Source organism: Amblyomma mixtum, chromosome 3 (genome assembly GCF_055824585.1).
Source record: "Amblyomma mixtum isolate Tamu chromosome 3, ASM5582458v1, whole genome shotgun sequence".
NCBI lineage: Eukaryota > Metazoa > Arthropoda > Arachnida > Ixodida > Ixodidae > Amblyomma > Amblyomma mixtum.
Window position 1 is genome coordinate 18,759,999 of NC_143014.1, and position 21,875 is coordinate 18,781,873.

The window sequence follows — 21,875 nt, forward strand, 5'->3', positions numbered from 1 at the left end:
GGCAACGTGATGAGTCGCGCTCGTCGCAACAGGTACGGCTTTTTCCGTGGAAAGCTTGATCGACTTAGATCGAAGGTCGATGATCGCCCGATATTCGTTCAGGAAGTCCATTCCCAAAATCACGTCTCTCGAGCATTGCTGTAGGATCAGGAAGGTTGTCGCATAGGTTCTCCCATTTACATTAACTCTCGCGGTGCAGCGTCCTGACGGCGTAATCAGGTTGCCACCTGCGGTGCGGATCAGCGGGCCATCCCAGGTTGTTGTTACCTTCCTGAGTCGGACAGCGAGTGGCCCACTCATGACGGAGTAGTCAGCTCCGGTGTCCACCAAGGCAGTAACCGCGTGATCGTCGATCATAACTTGAAGGTCACTTGTCCGCGTTTTCGCATTGCACGTTGTCTTCGGTGTACGATCTCGGCTTCGTCGAGTAGTGAGGCTGCGGTCGGCGTACTCCGACGTTACTTCACTGGGCAGCGGTAAAAGCTTCAGGTCTGGCCGCGTCGTCGTCGTCGTCGGTGTTGTCGTCGTCGGTGTCGTCGTCGTAGTTGAGGCATGGTCTTGAGTACTCGTCGATGGAGGATCTTTATCATTGCGCTTAGAAGCAAACTCACCTCCAGAGGCTACTTTATTTAGTTTAACCTTCGGGGGCTGGGGAGCGTCCACGCACGGCGTAACCTCGGCCAGGAGATACAAAGCGCGGGGACGATGGCGACGGGGAACGTGATAGGCGGCTCCGCGATGAGTATTCTTCCCGACGCAAAAACTCCTCGATTTCGGCTGGTCGCTGGCCGGGTCGGGGTCGTGGAGCGTCGTAAGAGAACCCTCGGATGCCCAGTCTTCTGTATGGGCAGTGCCGGAGGACGTGACCGGCTTCTCCACAGTGGAAGCATAGTGGGCGGCGCTGGTCAGGAGTTCTCCACTCGTCGAATTTCCTCGGCTGCGCGCGTCGCTCGTAGGACGGGCGGGTTGGGGCGAGTGGGCGGCGGTCCAACGCAGCTGGCTGAGGGCGATAGGGGCTTGGGTCCCGTCGTCGAGGTGCAGGACGGCGCACAGCTGCGGCGTAAGTCATGGCTGGGGGCTGCAGAGGCTGCGTGGGTGTCGGCGTCACACCCAAGGCCTGTTGAACTTCGTCCCGGATTACGTCAGTAAGTGGTGAAACCTGCGGCTGCGTTCCATTTGGCAGCAATCGTCGGAGCTCTTCTCGTACTACTTGGCGTATAACCTCCCGCAGGTTATCGTTGTTAGCGGCGTCCAGGCAGTTTGCTGAAAAAACGCGCTGCTGGCGCTCATATTGGCGGGCTCGGGCGTCAAGTGTTTTTTCCATCGTGGAGGCCTCTTCTATGAATTCCGCCACGGTTTTCGGTGGGTTCCATACGAGGCCGGCAAAGAGTTGTTCTTTAAGTCCTCGCATAAGCAGCTTGACCTTTTCTTCTTCCTTCATGTTCGAGTCGGCACGCCGGAAGAGACGCTTCATCTCCTCAGTGTACACTGCAACGGTCTCGTTTGGGTGTTGTATGCGAGACTGTAGCAGCTGCTGGGCTCTCTCCTTTCTCACGACGTTTGTGAAAGTCTTGAGAAGCTGCTCTTTGAAGGTTGCCCAATTCGCGAGGCTGGCTTCCTCATTCTCAAACCAGACTCTTGCTGGTCCCTCCAGGGCAAAGAAGACGTACCTAAATTTCATGGCATCGTCCCAGTTGTTAAAGACAGCCACTCAGTCGAACTGCTCCAGCCATTCTTCGGGGTCGGCGCCAGGCGAAGCGTCGAAGGTTGGTGGCACCCGGGGCTGCTGCAGAATGATTGGAGTCGTCGTCTGGGGCAAGCTCATGGTGGACGTTGCTGCTGGCTTTCGCTTCCGGGTAGGGTCCGGCAGATTCCCGAACTCTGGTGCGTCCCCTTGCAGGCGTCGGCTAGCGCGGTGGACTGGACTCAGGTCCTGCGGTTGATGACTCAGAGGGCTGGCGTCACGGCTTGTAGGGGGTGTCCGGAACATGAAAGGCTACCCCGCACCTCCACCAGATGTCACGTTGTAGTGACGGCAGTCCAGCGGTCAGGAAGACACCAGAAATACTTGCAAACGAAGCTCTTTATTTGGGCTGACTTGCGCCCACAAAAGAACTGACTCGCTCGGTGGCGGCGTAAGCAACAAGCGTGCTCGTCAATCGTCGAACTACGAATGCCCGCTGCTCGCGGCGTCGTTCAATTTAAAGCCGGCAAGGAAACTTCGAGATAACAGGTCGAGATCATCTAGAGTAATCTAGAAACACGTAGATGCAGCTGTTCATGGCTGTGAACAATCGAGATAAGTCCGGTCGCTTCTCGCGTCACGAACAAAAATGATAACAGCCCTTTCCTGCAGCCTTGAGCGTGAACGAACAAACACTACAATGATACGTGGCAGTATGATTTTCAGTGGATTCCAGCTCACTGAAGCATGCTTGACAACGACCTTTGCCCGCAAAGGTCTACAGCGTCGTAACTATAAGCGCATCTTCGCAAAATCAGATACATCCCAACTCGCCAAACGATATACCCAGGATGAAAAGAACCGCCCCTGGAACTTGCCATGCCATCATTACCACTTTCTCCATTCTATCGACTCACAGCTCAAATCAAGACTACTACTCGGGCTTACATCTAGAAACAATTTATCATCGCCTCTGTCTTAACATTGCGTTAACGAGCAGTGTATGGTACTGCTTCAAGCAAGCAGACAATCCGCATTGTGACAACTGAGGCTCAACTGAGAGTGTACTTCATATTCTCTTCGAATGTCCAGCATATACGTCAACGAGCGTGCGCACTATGAACAGTGCATGCAGTCTGTCAACTACGTGCTAGTCACAGTGGACTCTATATTAGGTCCTTTAGGCTGCTACAGACAGCAGCGACGTGCCATGTAATTCTTATTTGCCTATTTCGACGCTACTGGCGTTTTCGAAAAACTCTAAATTGGCCGAACACTTGACCACCCTGGTGTACATGCACTGAACTTCGTTCTCACCCAAAGAAGCCATCATGGAGTGAACTATTGCGTTACAACCCTCTTCAATGACGGCACTCTTTTCAAGCACCCTTCTTCCATCTTTACGTTCTCATATTTCCTCTCCCACGCAGAGTAGCATATGTCAGCGAATATTCACGCTGACTAAAATCTGTATCGGCAAAAGTTGCCGCCCCGTGAGTTTCGGGAAACGTACATAGCGGCAGACAGCGGAGGCTGCTGAGGGGTGCAAAAAAGGACACATATGAGGACAGTGTAAGCAGTTGTGGTGCATGAAATTTTGTTCAATGCCTTCATTTTGCCCTCACTCTCCTCCCTGGAAGCAGCACTGTATTATTAGATCAGAAGAGAGTGCGCCAAGCCAGCTGCGGTGCACAATAAAATGGTCCGACTTAAAAGACACTAAATGAATACATAGCAACTAGCTTATTTTTTGTTTGCTGTACAAAGCCATTTCATCATAAATACTACTATATATCACAATATTAGTCAATATTGTTTTAATTTTGCAACTGTGTATTTGTCTATCAACTGCTGCGTTGATCTGTGAAATTGGAAAAAAAAAATAATTTCGCACAGAGGTGCATTGGCAGTCAGTTTTGTTTAATATTGCGTTTGGGTGAAGTACTTGCTTGATTCGGTCGAATTAATGTGAAATCACCATCGTCTGCGGAGCAAGCTTTGGAAGAAATGATGCCGGTAGCGCCATCACGCATCCCTGGGAAAAAATTGTGCATAGTCAGTGTGAGAGACTCTTGAATCACAGCGTTAGAGGTATAATTATTTCGAACGTGGCGGCCTAAATTTAATCTAGTGAGACCACAAGATAGCCGTGCAGCTTATGGGGCACTGAGCACAGAAGAAATGGCTCGTATCCCGAAAGTAGAGCGCCTTTTTTTTCTCTCTTTTTGCTCTCATCGGGAACTCAGCGTTGGCAGCGCTCCAAACTCATCGTCTTCTGCGAGTCACGCGACACTGTAGGATGGCAGAAACGGAGTCTCCACTTCGCTTTGGCATACATTGCTTCCTAGTGTCTAGGTCTAAAATGTTTGAATGTGGCGCATGTCGGCATTTAGACTGCCGACTTGGACGCAGTCCGCCGAAAGTTGCTTGAGGACGCTGGCAAGTGGTTAACAACTCTGTCTCCGTGTTTGCATATAAACATTCGACCCTAAAAGGTACAAGAAAACCTCCTGAAGTGAACAATAATTTCTCCAAAAAACTATCACGCATGGTATTAAAGACGTGCTGCGTATAAGACCAAGACCAATCACTTAAACGGTTCGCTTCTCGGGAGGACAGGGAGGGAGAAGCGCCTGAATGGTGGCTGGGCCAATTAGCGTGCAAAAAATACCGGCGGCGCGGCAGAGGCAATAACCGTAATGCGGTCGGGTGTAATTACCCGCTGCGTCTGGCGCCGCGTGCAGAAAGCTTCTCCTCGTTATCGCAGATATGTCCGCGACGCAGAGCAGAGCCCGGCTTCTTCTCCGAGGCCTGGCCGACGGGGCCAGGACAGCGCTGTTGCAGTGGCATGTTGCCCCAGCTTTTAGGTTATTGAGTTCAGTTAGTGGGTTTATTCTGAGAAATCAACGTGGCCGGGATTTAAAGGGCCCAATCTTGCGCAGCAGCACAGCACCTCAGCCGCCGCGTAGGGTTCGGCTTTCCACATATCACATCACGCTCTCGAGGTCTCCGTAGGCAACAGAGCTGAGGAGCCATCTTTTACTGTTACTGCGGCAACACCTCACTGACTGTTTGTACGCAGCTGTATTGTTACAGGAGGAATACACCAAACAGTTTCAGCGCTTGAGCCATTAAAGTGCATTGCGCACTTGGTTTACGGACAGCTCCTGAAAAACAACACAAGTGTCGTTTTAACGCGCGAGCATAGAGGGGCATGGGCGTCCGGAGGGGGGGGCAAGGGGGGGCGGCTGCACCCCCCTGGAAAATCACTCACTCGAAGCGTGAGTGATGGCCGCACGCCAGGGGCGGTGGTGCGCTCAGCCAAAAGGGTAAAAGCAGCCCCGCTTCCACGCTTTGGGTCACATCTGCGAAATGCCGCGTCCGGGCACGCGTCTTTACGCCGTTTTCAAACCACGCCGTCGTTAGCTCTGTTGAAGGGCGACCTGTTGCAGACATACAGCGGCACCGGCGAGCATGTGTTTCGAGCCGTCTTGAGATGGGTGTCTGTTTCTTTGATCTCTAGAGAGATAGCGACACGGAGGCAGACAGTGCACAGGGCATCTTCAGGAGGGAAGGACAAATCAGCCGTGTCCACCCCCGCTTTGTCGGGCTGCTCAGGGGCAAGCGGGCGAAGAGTTGGCGCCGCCGCCGCTCGCTGTCTCCTCCGATCCGCGGGAGAGCGCAGTTCGGTAGAAGCGCCGCATTCAGAATCTTCGGCAAAGGGGATTAGCTGCTTTTGTTCACGGCGACTCAGTCTCCAGAGGCGCCCCCACACCAGCGTTCCTTGCGTCTTCTCCCAAAACCAGCGCCTTTGGTCAACGCAGCCCGATGGCGCCTGCCTGGCTCGCCTGTCACCTCTGCCTGGGCCTCAAATCACAACAGCGCCCGTGTACTGTACGATGTCAGTGCATGGTAAAGAGACCCAGGTGGTTGACATTATCCGGAACTCTGTACTACTTTGTCCCTCATAGCCTGAGTCGTTTTGGGGCACTGAACACCATAAAAACACACAAAACAAATTTTCCGACCGGAGTGGCGAGTGTCCCTTCCCCTTGGAAGTCGCGCGGAAGTAAACCCTTGCACGTGTGCGCGCCTCTGTGTTTGTGCTTCGGTGTTTTAGTGGCCAGTTGTCAACGAAGCTGAGAACAACCAAGACAGCGGACGAGAAAACGACGAGCGGCGAGCAGTGTGTGTGCCGTTGCTCGGCTGTGCGGATGCGCGAGCAAGATGGAGCGAGGTGTATGAAGCTGCGAGCGTGCATTTATCTTGTAAATAAGTTTTCGTTGTATATATAGTCATCTTTCGTTTTCAACCTACCCGTTCAACCGTTTTTCCAATCAATGTGTGTGATGAGTGTGCACCGAGAGCGTGTAATGAAGTACAGAAATGAATTTATCACCCGTGTAATCACTCAATTCGCCCAGAAAAATCCGAGGCGTCTACAGTTGCTGTTCAAGGAAGACTGACTGAGTGACAGTAGTTGCGTTTGTGACGATATTATGCTGTGTGCTGGTCATCAATCCGGGTGAGTCGAGAACCCGTATGCAGCAAGACTGAGCACTTTTCTCCACGAAGTGACAGTATCTTTTTGCATTTTTTATTAATTTTAATTGTTTCTTCGTTGATAAACTCCAATGTATCTCTCCTAGCCACGCTTTAATTTGCTGTTTGTAATTTTTATTTCATGTGTAGTTCACTTATTTTTTATTTATATATAAATAAATAAATTTACTCCGCAAATAGTGCCTTTTTGCTACGAACATACCCCCCCCCCCTCCGGCGCCAACAACCAATGGGGCCCCCCCCTGCAAAAAATTCTGCGGACGCCCTTGTAGAGGGGCCATTTCGGGGAGCCATCGACTGAGGCCGCCGAGGGGGAAACATGGAAAGGAGGATGTGAGAACGAGGGGAACGCGTCGCGCAAGAGGGGGCGCCTGCCGCCGCGTTCGTTCTAAAACCTTGCGTGCGTGCTTCACTGGTTTTTCAGTGTCTTGCTCGGCGAGCTGAACAACAACGGCAGCGGAGGACGGCAAAGAGCCCGGGCAATGTTGCATACAGGAAGCCCCAACGGGAGTCATGCTCATGCATTCCCATCGAATCACCGTCCAGTCTTTATTGCATGGCAAATCTGGCACAACGCTCTGGAGCGAGGCTTAGTCCCCGCTTTTCCTCGGCATGTCGGCCTCGGATGCAATGACGGCGCATCGAGTTTTTCGGCGGCGTTCATCTCGGAAACCTTTTCAAGCATGGCTGCTCTTGCCTCCTGGCGGCAGTCAGAACAGAGTACTCTAATCAATAATTTACCGCGCAGCCAAGTGGCGGGGCTGACGCCAGCAAACCAGCGCGCTACACGCTTCGTTGCTATCAGAATAGCGTGGACCTTGGCCCTGAAGCTGTGCTATAAATCGCGTTCCCTTGCCTGCAAAGCCTGGTCTGCGGCACGTGGTGAGCCCTTCTTTGTGTCGAACTTTATTTAATGCGAACACGAGTATGTCCCACAAAAAGCAGCAGTCTGTCGCCGTCCATGACACGGAATTCCTCACTGATATCCATATGCTCTCGCATGACGTCAGAAGTAGACGTTAAGACAGCGACATCTGCAACAAAGGAGAAAAGATGCAATTTCCCCGGACGGTGCAGGAAATTCAACCAAGGACCTTCACATTGCGACGTGAGCACGCAACTCACAGGCCCCAAAACCGCTCTGCTTATCGGCCAATAAAGGTGAACCTAGTGCATGCGTTTCCCTACGACTGTATGCCAATGAGTGTCATTGGAAAGGGAGGAAGGTTGAATGAAACTCGCAACAGAGCTCACCATGAGACAGTGCTTTCGCATTCAGAGCACGTCAAAAGCCCTGCGTAATTTTTTTCTTTCCTCTTTTCCTTTTGCGAATGAGTCCCAGTTTCTCTACCCAAAACAATCATGCGTTTGAAATCCTTTTCACTTTGACTACTTTATTAATGACATTTGAGTTAAAGAAGTAACAGAATACAAATATCTTGGTATCGTGTTAAACTTGCAACTAAAAAAACAGAACAACCACATAGAATTCATTAGATCCTCAACACTAAGCGAACTTGAATTTCTTCGTCATAAACATAGCGGTGTACCTAGCGGCTGCATATTACCAGCCCATAATAACCTCATAAGATCAAGACTAGATTATGTATCAATCACCTGGGATCCTCATAAAAAAGGACGTAACAGAATTGCAAAAAGTACAAAGACGTGCAGTACACTTTACATACCTATAACAAGTACAAAATAACTAATTACAGATTATTATTAATGAGGGCAAACCATATCAGACCTCTCCATATAACACGCAAGACAGCCCACCTATCCTCCCTGCACTAGTTAATTCATGGCGAACTTCTCCGGCCCCCTATAATCAATTCAATTCAATTCACCTCTATTTTCAACATTTTTACACCGTTGACGGTCTCCCAGGCAAAAAGCTGTAGTAACAGCTTGACGAGGCCTGGAAGCCGGCGGCAGACAGCAGTGACAGCGGTACAAAAAAAATTATACACAAGATATCAATTGCTATTACACACGGTCACACACATTTTATCACGGTCACATTTTATCACAGATTTACAAAAATAAGAGGTGAAATAAATTAATCAAAAAAAGATATTGAGATGTTATACAAAAGCCAGGGTTAACATGCACATAAAAACTTCCAAAAAAGCGATAATTGCACATATGAGAGGTTAAACTACCATGTGTATGTTTTTATTGAGCACGTTACCATTTTACGCCAGAAACAGCAAACACGGGTCACTCCAGAAACATTGAACCCAAAATCTTGCGCGTTATTCGGGTGTTATTAAAACTAGATAGACTGATCTGATTTAGTAACACTGGCACTGTATAGCTTAATGACTGGAGAAGGTAATTAGTTCGGTGGTGTGGAATAAACGATTTTTCAGGGGCACGTGTTTTCGAAATATTACAGCGCAACGTTGCACCTGAGAGTGAGAGAAGGAATTCTTTATACAATTCGTTAGCAAAATAAAAGTGGTAGAGGAGGCGGTAACTATAAAGAGACTCAGTATTAATGACATGATGCTGACGAAATAGCGCGGCTGAAGGATGTAAATATGGCACATTGTTTATGCAACGCATGGCTTTTTTTTTCTAGATGAAGAAGTGTACCGACGTTTTTTTTTTGTAGTCGTTCCCCATACTTGTGTGCAATACTTAAGGTGTGAACGGAACAGTGCGTTGTAAACTTGTAGTCTAATGGATATCGGAAGGAGGTCACGGGTTCGAAATAAGGCACCTACAGCAGATGAGAGTTTTTTAGCCATTTGCTCAACATGACTGTCCCATGTCATCTGACTAGAGAATATGACACGAAGTATTTTATGTTCTTTCACGATATCTATTTCATTAGGTCCCAATTTTAGCTCACGACTAGAGGCCTAGCGTTTGTTTTTAGGCGCAAATGAAATTGCTTTTGTTTTTTTCCCCATTTATTTTTAAGCTGTTTGTTTCGGACCATTTAAGGAGTTTTGACAAAGCATTATTTGCCATTTTAAACAAATCAACTTCATTAGTAGAGCTAAAGTACAAGCTTGAGTCATCCGCATATAATACAAATACGGCATTGTCATCAATAGACATAAGGTCATTTACATAGACATTGAATAAAAACGGCCCAAGAATACTACCCTGTGGAACACCGGATGAAATCTGTTGGAAAGTGGAGCAGTGACCATCAATGTCAACACACTGGGATCGGCCGGTTAGGTACGGCTGCAAAAGATTATTTGTTAGCCCACGGGCACCATAATGATCTAGCTTATTAAGGAGGGTTGTGTGACATATTGAATCGAAGGCTTTACTGAAGTCTATGTATATTCCCAGTGTATATTTATTAGCTTCAATGTTTTTTTATGATGATTTCCTTTTGTAACAGAAGGGCAGATTCCGTTGACCTACCCTTACGAAAACCATGCTGACTTTCTGATAAGATATTGTGTTTAGTGAAAAAGCCATCCAGTCGGGTAAGCATGATCTTCTCAAGGCCCTTTGAGAAGATTGAAATTATAGATATTGGTCTGTAGTTGCTTAGATCGTTCCTGTTACCGCCCTTATATATAACAGAAACCTTTGCACGTTTCATGTCGGTAGGAAAAATACCAGATGCTAGCGAAAGATTGAATATATGCACTAAGTAGGGACATAGGAGATCAAGAACATGTTTTATAGGCTTAATCTGAATGCTGTCATTGTCAAGGGCTTTGCTATTCTTCAGGCTTAGAAACGTGTTAAAAACTTTGGATTCATCTGTTGGTTTTAAAACATGGTATCAGGAAAGTCTTTCTGTGGACAGCATGAGACCTTACCTGGTGACGAGTCTTTTTTTGGTCTGGCAGCAAAGTGGGCGTTAAAACGATCAGATAATGCAGGTCCAGAAATTGTTTCACCATCAACGATGATCTCGAGCATATCAGGGCGGTTAGGGCACTTTCCAAGCACGTCATTGATGATTCGCCAAGTTTGGTCTGGTCGACCCATAGACATGTCACTGAATAATTGATCATAATAGTGTGCTTTTGCTTTCGTTAGTTCGGCCGTAATCTTGTTGCGAAGTTTTTTGAATGCTGCCAACGTTAACGGATCCTTGCTTTTCAAAAATGCACCGTATAGTGTGTTCTTTTGACGAATTAACTGCATGTGTTCGGGATGGATCCAAGGTTTTCACGCATGCTTATGAAGCTGAAGGTTTTTTAGAGGAAAACAAGAGCTGTAGATTTTCAAAAACATAGACATAAAGGTATTGTAGGCGCCGTTGGTCGTGTTTTCTTTGAAAACCGCTGACCAGTCGTTGTTCTGGATCTTGACACGAAATAAGTCCAAACTAGAATAAGTAAGGCTTTGATGCTTAATTATGGGCAGTCGTCGCTTTACACGAGGAGTGGATCGCGAGTAAGCTATGAATATGGGACAATGATCACTAATGCTAGAGCTTAAAGTGCCAGTCGTCACCACGGGAGTACTAACATTGGTTATGAACAGATCCAAAACACTAGAAGTCGTTGGAGTTACACGAGTTGGGGTAACGATTAGATTCCAAAAACCTGATGATGTTATTCTGTTCATGAGTTCTTTGGTCACAATGCTTTCAGAAGAAATATTAATGTTCAAATCAGCCCCTAAAACCAACCTCAAGCCATTAGTGGCGGCAAATTCAAGAACAGAGTCAAGACAATCCAAAAAAAACACTAGTATTCGCACAAGGGGGCGATACATAACACAGAAAAGAGTGTTGCTGTTTTGCAAGCATAGGGCCTCATAATTTGGGTTCACAACAGTAAAATTGGTCACTTCATCACAAGACATTGTGTCCGAAACATAATTCGCTACACCACCACCACGTTTTCCAGTTCGGAGCGCAGAAAAAACCCTATAGCCAATCAGATTGCAGGCACTATCCTGTGAAGAAAACCATGTTTCGGTTATCATTATAATAGTAAACCTGAAAGCAAATTGTTCAAGAAACAGCGTGAATTGATCACCTTTGTTAACAAGGGAACAGGCGTTTACATGAAGAACTGTTTCAATGTTTTGGACATCAAAACAAGGTTGCAGCGATTCGGAACAAACTCCTGATAATCTTCGTGCAGAGCCATGGAAAATGAAAGATCCCTGGTCGTTAATACCCTTGATCTATGCAATCATATTAAGACTTTCAGCAGAGTTCATTTAAACTAACGCACTACCCTCAACCTGACGCGCGAAGATACGTCCATTCCGTGTCCAAACGAATTTCCAGTGAAATTGGCGCTTTCTATAGCAACGGCCAAGGATAGAAGTTCTTTCAAACGGGGGAACAAGTCCTCATTCACGTACACTGGAGCGGCATTGACGGCACCGGCGGCACTGTCATTAGCACTGTCGTTAGTATTGGCCATGGCATGGGCCGTGGGAGGGGGAAAGTCCAGCGAAGCAGTTGTCAAACGTTGTTTTCTAGCATTTTCAAGAACATGGTTTTACAAACAGGTTTTACAAACCCATCGATCACAGCTTAGCGCCATACTTCGGGAAAACCAACGCTTATAAGTTTTCTTTCTTTCTTTCCGAGAACAATTTTCGAGTGGAATGCCCTACCCGTGATATCGGTCTGTGACTTTTTTAATGCGCTTAATGATATATTTTAGATACTGCACTGGCGCATTCTTCAATTTTATTTGTTGTGGATGTTTTACCGATGGCTGACTGTCTTTGCGTTCGGTGTTATATCCTTGTGCCCTCCCTGCTTGGATCTGAGGAAAGGTCCGTGCTATGGTTTAAATAAATAAATAAATAAATAAATAAATAAATAAATAAATAAATAAATAAATAAATAAATAAATAAATAAATAAATAAATAAATAAATAAATGCTTTGACACAACGATCACAGTAACGGCCCATTCACTCCATGGCATATTTCTCTTTCGAAGCCCTCGCACTCGACGCTGGCGTCAGAAGCCAGCAAAATTTTCGGTAGACTTTCGGTGCTGTACGAGTAACCTAAGAACGTAGAGTGCCGGCTGCAGTGTTGGCAGCGAAGATTGCGCGAAAAATAACCTTTTCTATGCGTGCCTATTTTGAGTGCGAATGCTTATTACTTAACCATGGGAGCTGTATTTCAGCTTCAATGGTGCGTGAAAGGCCTAGCTGATAAAGGGAAAATAAAAAGTTGCAAGGGATAGAGGGAGTGAAAGAGGAAGGTCACGGGCGCAATAAAGTTGGTGGAAGTACGTCCCCTGAACGACGCCCCCAGGAAACGTAATAGTGTCCAGAGAGTCATTTCACTTCACTTCACTTCACTTCACTTTATTTTCCTTAAAGACCGCCTTCTGGAGGTATTACATAAGGGGAAGGGTTACAGATATTTGAAAAAAAAAAGAAGTACATGTCATTGCATTCGAAAATGGCTTGTCACGGCTTCAAGTAACGTAGGTGGGAGTGTGATGATGGCGACTTCGTAGGGAATGTTATTCCAATCCACAATCTCTCGGGGAAGAAAAAGATCCTGGAAACGTTGCTGTGCAAACAACAGGCCAACTGATCTGAAATGGATCCGCAGCGCGATGAGATATGTGAGTGCGATGCACAATGTAAGGTGCTTGATTGAGCGAACTGTGAAGAATTTTGTGCAGCAAACAAAGGCTGGCTATGTGGCAACGAAGTAAGCGCATTCAAGGCTGGAATTTTCCTTCAGAGATGAAACGCTGGTGGAATACGGGTATGTGGGATGCATGAAACGGACGGCACGGCTTTAGATTGATTCGAGCGCATAGGAAAAATGAGTGCAGCCTCATTGACAGCCTGACAATAAACGGTACGGTTCTCAAGGAGAAAGAGCTCTCAGACCACTTCAGCAGCTTTTTTACTGATATAGGAGCCAGCAGCAACGATGATGACACCCCCACAATCATTCCAGTGGATTCAAATACATTATTTTTGCAGCCCACTTGTGCCTCAGAAGTAATAACGCTTTTCCAGAGCCTCAAGAACAGCCGCAGTAAAGATGCGGATGGCATCGAAATCAGACCAGTTAAACGTGCAGTGGATCTTGTTGCACCTGTATTGACTCATATTTTCAACACTGCGTTGTCAACAAGCGGTTTCCCCCAGAGCATGAAGTCGCGAAAGTGACAGTAATACACAAAGGAGGAGACAGAAAATATGAGCAATTTTCGTCCAGTCTCTACACTGCCAATTTTTTCTAAAGGCTTTGAAAAGGCAATTAATGTCCGAGTGGATAGCTTCTCTCTCAAATATAATTTAATAACAGATAGTCAGGATGGTTTCAGACAAAATCGCTCTACAGAAATCGTCTTACTAATTCAAAAAGACGTAATATTAGATAACTTTGAAAAAAATTAATGGCGCTTAGCATTTACCTAGACTTCAGCAAAGCTTTTCACCCCGTTAACCACAACTTATTGCTCACAAAATTAGAAAGATATGCCATCCGAGGACTTTCGCTCCAGCTTCTAAAATCTTAACTTCACTCACGAACACAATTTGTAGCAGATAACGCACATAAATCAAGCCCTCGACAAATAAAAACTGGCGTTCCACAAGGCAGTATCCTAGGCCCTATACTGTTTTTGTACTTGTGTAAATGATATTGTTCAAACAATCTCCAGATGTCAATTCGTAATCTACGCCGATTACTGTACTGTGTATATTGCAGGCCGAGATTTATCATGTAGGCTTCGCGAAGCAAGCTCCGTTTGAAATACGCTTCAAGAATTGTCGCAAAGAAACAACCTGCTAATCAGCGACGGAAAAACAAAATGCGTTCTTTTCAGAGCTCGAGGGACTTGCGTCAAGGTAACAGATACTATCAGATTAGGACCATTTAGTGTATACTGCGGTAAAAGTGTGAAAACACTTGGGGTGACCATCTCTGATGACATGACTTGGAACGAACATGTCAAGTTTCTTTGCGCAAAAGTGCAAAAAGCTGTTGGTATTTTAAATAGGTGCCGTCACTAGTTTCCAAATGGAGTGAAAAAACTCCTTTACAATTCTTTACTCCATTCGCAGGTCGATTATTGCTCACTGATTAGGGGGAACAAGACATTAAGAATACATATCATCATCATCATCATCATCATCATCATCATCATCATAATCATCATCATCATCAGCCTGGCTACACCCACTGCAGGGCAAAGGCCTCTCCCATGTCTCTCCAAATGACCCGGTCCTTTGTTAGTTGCCGCCACTGTATCCCCGCAAACTTCTTAATCTCATCCGCCCACCTAACTTTCTGCCGTCCCCTGCTACGTTTGCTTTCTCTTGGAATCCACTCCGTTACCCTTAAGGACCAGCGGTTATCTTGCCTTCGCATACATGTCCTGCCCAAGCCCATTTCTTCCACTTGATTTCAACTAAGATGTCATTAACCCGCGTTTGTTCCCTCACCCACTCCGCCCTCTTCCGATCTCTTAACGTTACACCTATCATTTTCCTTTCCAGAGCTCGCTGCGTTGTTCTTAACTTAAACGGAACCCTCTTTGTTAGCCTCCACGTTTCTGCCCCATAGGTGAGTACCGGTAGGATACAGCTGTTGTATACTTTTCTCTTCAGGGATATTGGTAAGCTACCATTCATGATCTGAGAGAACCTGCCATATGCGCTCCACTCCATTCTTATTCTTCTAGTTATTTCCCTCTCATGATCCGGATCTGCGGTCACTACCCGCCCTAAGTAGACATATTCTCTTACTACTTCCAGCACCTCGCTACCAATTGCGAACTGCTGTTCCCTTGCTAGGCTGTTGAACATTACTTTGGTTTTCTGCCTGTTAATTCTTAGCCCCACCGTTCTGCTCTGCCTGTCTAACTGATTGATCATGCTTTGCAGTTCTTGTCCTGAGTGGCTTAGCAACGCAATGTCATCAGCGAATCGCAAATTACTCAGGTATTCTCCATTAACTCTTATCCCCAACTGTTCCAAGTGGACTCTAGATAATCGCTATATCACGAACTTTTGCCGCTTTTTAAGCGAGGCTTGTTTGCATTCCTTTTTATAACTTTCTTTCCTTTTTCATTATGCCTGATGGCAAACAGCTCGAATAAAAAAAAAACTGTTCCCATTCCAGTCTCCGGAATACCTCCTGTAAGCAGGCAGTGTAAGAGCATTGGCGAGATCATGTCTCCCTGCCTGACACCTTCCGTATTGGAATTTTATTGCTGACTTTATGGAGAACTATAGTAGCTGTGCAATCGTTATAAATATCTTCCAATATTTTCACATAGCACTCTTCTACACCCTGATTCCGCAATGCCTACATGACAGCTGAGGTTTCCACTGAGTCAAATGCTTTCTCGTAAGCAATGAAGGCTATATATAGGGGTTGGTTATATTCTGCGCATTTCTCTATCACCTGATTGATAGTGTGAATGTGATCTATAGTCGAGTATCCTTTACGAAAGCCTGCCTGATCATTTGGTTGACTAAAGTCCAAGGTTGTCCTGACTCTATTAGCAATTACCTTAGTAAATACCTTGTAGGCAACGGACAATAAGCTGATTGGTCTGTAATTCTTCAAGTCCTTGACGTCTCCTTTCTTATGAATTAAGATTAATGTTAGGGTTCTTCCAAGCTTCTGGTACTCTCGAGGTCACAAGGCATTGCGTATACAGGGTGGCTAGTTTTTGTAGCACAATCTCTCCTCCGTCCTTCAACAAATCTGCTGTTACCTGATCCTCACCAGCTGCTTTCCCTCTTTGCATTGCTCCTAAGGCTTTCTTTACTTTCTGCCTCGTTACTGGCAGGATGTCCCATTGCTGTGCTCGACTGCCTCCCTCAGTAACTTGATGATTAGATTCGCTACTGTATAGATTTGTGTAGAATTCTTCGGCTAATTCAACTATCTTATCCATATTGCTGATGACATTGCCCTGTTTGTCTTTTAGCGCATACATCTGGTTTTTACCTATGCCCAGTTTTCTCCTCACTGATTTTAGGCTACCTCCGTTCCTTAGAGCATGCTCGATTTTCTCCATGTTAAACTTTCTTATGTCGGCTACCTTGCGCTTATTTATTAACTTCGATAGCTCTGCTAGTTCTATCCTGTCTGTGGAGTTAGACGTCCTCATGCTTTGACGTTTCTTAATCAGATCTTTAGTCTCCTGAGATAGCTTGCTGGTATCCTGTCGAACAATCCTACCACCTACTTCTGCGGCGCACTCTGTAACGATAGCTGTAAGATTATCATTCATTGTTTCAACACTACGGTCGTCTTCTTCAGTTAAAGTGGAAAATCTGTTTTACAGCGACATTCTGAATTCCTCTACCTTCCCTCTTAATGCTAACTCGTTAATGGCCTTTCGCTTCACCAGTTTCCTCCGTTCCCTCTTCAACTCTAAGCTAACACGAGACCTTACCATTCTGTGGTCGCTACAATGGACCTTACCGAGGACCTCCACATCCTCTACGATACCAGGGTGTGCACACAGTATGAAGTCTATTTCATTTTTAGTCTCACCATTGGGGCTCTTCCACGTCCACTTCCTGTTTGCTCGTTTGCGGAAGAAGGTATTCATAATCCGTAAATTATTTCTATCTGCGAACTCTACTAATAACTCTCCCCTACTGTTCCTAGAACCTGTGCCATAGTCACCTACCGCCTTGTCTCCAGCTTGCTTTTTACCTACTTTTGCATTAAAGTCGCCCATCAGTACAGTGTACTGTGATTTTACTTTGGTCATTGCCGATTCCACATCCTCATAAAAGCTTTCAACTATCTGGTCATCATGGCTTGATGTTGGCGCGTAGGCCTGCACCACCTTCAGCTTGTACCTCCTATTAAGCCTAATTACGATAGCTTCCACTCTCTCGATAATACTATAAAACTCCTCGATGTTGCCAGCTATATCCTGATTAATGAGGAATCCCACACCTAGTTCTCGCCTATCTGCTAATCCACGATAGCACAGTACACGCCCGCCCTTTAGTACTGTATACGGCTCATCTGTCCTCCTAACCTCACTAAGCCCTATGACATCCCATTTAATACCGGCTAATTCCTCCAATAGCACTGCTAAGCTAGCCTCACTTGATAAGGTTCTTGCGTTAAACGTTGCCAGGTTCAGTTTCCAATGGCGGCCTGTCCGGAGCCAGAGATTCTTAGCACCCTCCGCTGCGTCACAGATCTGAACGCCGCCTTGGTCAGTTGCTCCGCAGCCGCTGGGGACTGAGGGCCGAGGGTTAATTGGTTTGTTCATAGAAGATCGTGGCCAAGTACTACACCAGGGTGGCCAAATCCTGTTCTGGTGAGGAAGTGCGTTGTCGGTTCTGGTCACCGAAATCAGGCTGCACTCCAAGCCTATAGCTTATAGCTTACAGAATAAAAATACATATAGCTTAGTTCTATTGCAGAAGAAAGCAATACGAGCTATTGAGAATATTTCTTACTTAGAACACACTCAACAACTTTTCCTCAAAACAATATATTAAAAGCTAGTGATATATATATGGCGAAACGTTAATTAGAAGCTACAAACGAGCAATTAAGGGGAAACTTGAGACATTTCTAACACAGGAAAACTTATAGAACACACAGAGCGCCTACCCCTATTGTCATGAGGTACACTGGAACATTCCTTTTTTCGCGTACATACTATGGCCAACAAAGAATTGCGCACACGTTCAAAGACATTCTTAACCGCTTCCACTCGGAAGGCATGGATATGGAAAGGCTTAAAAACGACCGAATTCTGCAGATATTCTTATATCATTGTGAACATTTGTGATGCCAGTAGAAATAATCAATATGGATGAGTTTTCACTTCATTGTAGTTATTAGTGTTTTCGCTTGAGACAAATGCGTTGCGTCTGTATGAATATCTTGCACGTATATTTGTCCGTTCTTTATTTATTATATTTCTTTTTTTTTGTAAACATTTACTGTCTTTTTCCTTGTGCCTTTGTAACTTCGAAACTTTGAAACTTGTAGTATTGTATGCAGTATTTAACTTTCGGAATCTATTGGCTTTTCTGTAATCTTGAAACGTGAAATCTGCAATCTGTTACTGTTGCCTTCGGGGGGATGGAGCGCTGTCAAGCTGTGTTCAAACAGCTTTTCTGCCACCACGCCTTTTCATGTTTTGTGTGAAATAAAAAAAAATGTTCTGTTCTGCTAGGTATATGTGACGTGGGATCCAGATAGGACGGTCGTACTGATGTTTTGATCTGATAAGTGTTTTTTTTTGCCAGAGGTTTCGTGCGTTGGGGTGCATGACGGAGGTGACGTTTCGTGAAACCTAAAGGCCTGTTGGCAGATGGTATGATTTAGTTGTTTGGTTTATTGGTTTATTGGGGTTTAACGTCCCAAAGCAACTCAGGCTATGAGGGACGTCGTAGTGAAGGGCTCCGGAAATTTCGACCACCTGGGGATCTTTAACGTGCACTGACATCGCACAGCACACGGGCCTCTAGGATTTCGCCTCCATCGAAATTCAGCCGCCGCGGCCGGGATCGTACCCGCGTCTTTCAGCCGAGCGACGTAACCACTGAGCCACCGCGGTGTGGCTGATTTAGTTGTGTGTGTACCAAGAAAGGTGGCTGCAGAGGGTGATCCCAAGATGCTTATATGACTGGACGCGTTCTATAGAAGAGTTAGCAACTTCGTATAAAAAAAGGGGTTACGCTGGCCAGTAAAAGATGATGATGATGATGCTGATGAATTTTTATGGCGCAAGGGCATTTGTGGCCAAAGAAAGCCATGGCACAAGGTATATTCTTACACTCAACGTGGGGTCAAAGACCCATTTCCCAAGCATTGCACTCCAATCAAGTAGAGCACCACTCAGGGGAAAGCTTGTACTCATTGTTTCAGCGGTGGGTACCCGGCGGCCCTGGGTATTGAACACCGCGCCGACCGCATGCGAGGTGGTGGTGGTGGTAAACATTTACTGACTATGTACAAAAGGAGGTGTTTCGGCCCAGGCCCTATTGGCCCAGGTCCTCACAAATCTAGGTGGAGCTCCTATTCCGGAGCCCCAACGACGGCTAACGCCGCTCGCGCCCTGGCGACCATGGCCCGTTGGGACTGCAGGTAGGATGGATGGATAGGACCTTATTTTATTGCGAAGCAATACTTTTTTAGCTACCACCTCAGCCCGTTCCAGCGCGAGGCGGTGGTAGGCACCACTTGACCTTTGGCATGACCTTTGGCATGACGTCATACCATCTGTGTAAAAACGGGGCCCCATCTCGCGCCGTCGCAGCGCGAGGCTGGTAGGCACCAACGCCGGTTCGCTCCTCTCGTCAAGCCTGTCAGATGCCGCCTCAAGCAAGCAAGACACTTCGGCAGAATGCAAAGACGAAGCATCAGCGAGCTACGGAGACGGCAGAAGAACGAGAAGAACGACTTTCGAAGCGGTGTGCTCAATATGTAGCCCGACGAAAACGCTCAATGTCTTCGGTAGAAACACCGTCAGAAGCAAGAGAATAAGTTACGAGTTTGGCCGACAGTGAGGAATGTGCATCTATTTCCAGTACTACTAGTTCAGAACGCTGGAACGCAACCAAACAGCAGCGACGTGCCCCACAAACCCCGGAACAGCGACAGCAGCGGCTCGAGAAGGAAAGTGCGTTTCGAGAGAGAAAGAAGGAAAAGCGAAGAAAACGGCACGCAGAAGAAACACCGCAGCAGAGGCAGGAACGTTTGAAGAGAACACGGGAGAAATCTCTCACCGAGGTTGGAACCTATCGTATTGCTTTGCAATTACCAGGCTTAACCAAGCTAAGCCCAAGCCAGTTTTTTTTTGTTCAACTGTGTTGTTAATTCTCATTATGATTCGCCATCTCTTTACCTACGGTTACGTACACTTCTAACCCTATGTCACATCTCTGCTTTTCAGCCACCGATCCTCCAGTCGCTTTTTGCTAACTTCAACTGCAGATTTATTTACGTGACCATTGTTATCTCTTAACCCTAGGGCCTCAGGAAGAGTGACTGTGCCTGCATCGACATCCGGATGGATACCATCACATTTGAGTATGAGGTGTTCAATTGTTTCCACAGATCTACCACACACTGCACATGTGTCACCTTCTTCGTTAAATTTCTTTTTGTAGCTGCGCGTTCTAAGACAACCTGACCTAGCTTGAAAAAGTAGGGCACCGCCTCTTGAGTTATCATAGAAAAATTCTTTCCTGACCTGCCTTTTCCAGTATCGATATAGTTCTACACTATTGTTCTTTTCCGTTGAAATAATCCAAGTTTTAACTTCCGCGTTTTTAACCTGCCGTTTAATGCTCTTTCTTTCTCCGTCCTCGTGTCCGGCATACTTACTGGTTAGTTTCATAGTTCTTTTTCGCCACTGTGAGTCAACGCTCTTTCTGTATAAGTATTTAAATACCTTAGCTGCATACCTGTTATGGTCATGGCATGACAGGTCATGGCAGCTGAGCAGCGCCACCTCCCAGGCCTCCCTAGGATAGGGATGGGTCGGGACTGGAAGGGCAGGCCCAGACCATCTGGAAAACGTCCGAGAACGTCGCTCCACACGGGCTGCAGCCCCCATCAAATTCTGTGTTTATGTGTTTCAATACTACCTGGCGCAGCATTGTATTTGTAAAAACTTTGAGGAGGAGCCGTTCGTCTGCTCTCCGGAGACCCTTACAGGGTTCCGGAAAGCGACGATTACTGTCCTTATAATATGTAGTGATGTCTTTGAATGTAACTAGAGATTGAATGGCCTTGGAGTAGGCTTCCAGAGCAAGTGTGATGGCCCGGGGAGAGAGCGCGTGGCCAGCCTAATCGGCTAACTCATTGCCCTGGAGTCCCTGGTGGCCGGCCAGATGAGGTTGCAATTTGGAGGGTCGCTGCACCGACTGAAATTTTGTAGGATGCGCCATGCGAGAGGAGGTATCCAACTCGGCTCATAATTTCGAGAGGGCTCCTTCGAGTCGGTAGTGATGTGTTTCACTTGTGGGAGGGAGAGGGCGGGCGTAATCGCGATTTTCTCCGCCTGTGCCGCGCTGTAGGCGCGGAACGCGAGTCCTGACACTTTGTTGGTGTTGTAGACCACTGCCACGGTGAACACCCCCCCCCCCCCCATCCCCCCCCCATGGTGGGGAACGACGATGTCCACGTAGTACACGTGTTGTTATCGACCGTAATGTCGCTCCAGTGCATGCCCTTCTCCAGCTGCACAGGGATGCAATACGACCCACAACTATGCAACACAATGACAAAGCCATCCTCGCCCTTGATCTGAAAGGGGCTTTCGACAATGTTAAACACGGAAACACCCTGGCCAACTTGAGTTCTACCGATTGTGGGGCTAGGGCGTACGCGTATGTACGAGATTTCTTGACTAACCGCCAGGCCTTTCTTCGGATTGAGTGCGAGGAATACGGCCCTCACATGATGGGAAAACGGGGTACCCCTCAGGGAGCGGTGTTATCCCCGCTCCTGTTCAACATAGCTATGATGCGCCTCCCAAGCCAACTGGCCCGGGTGGAAGGCATTCAACACGCGTTATATGCAGATGACATTACAATTTGAACCACTGAGGGGAGCCTTGGGGACATGGAGGCCCGCCTTCAGCAGGCCGCTTCCATAGTCGATGCGTGTGGTATTGACTGTGGGCTCCAATGTGCTCCAGCGAAATCAGAGCTTCTGCATGTCAGAGCGAACCCAAAGGATAGGACAGCAA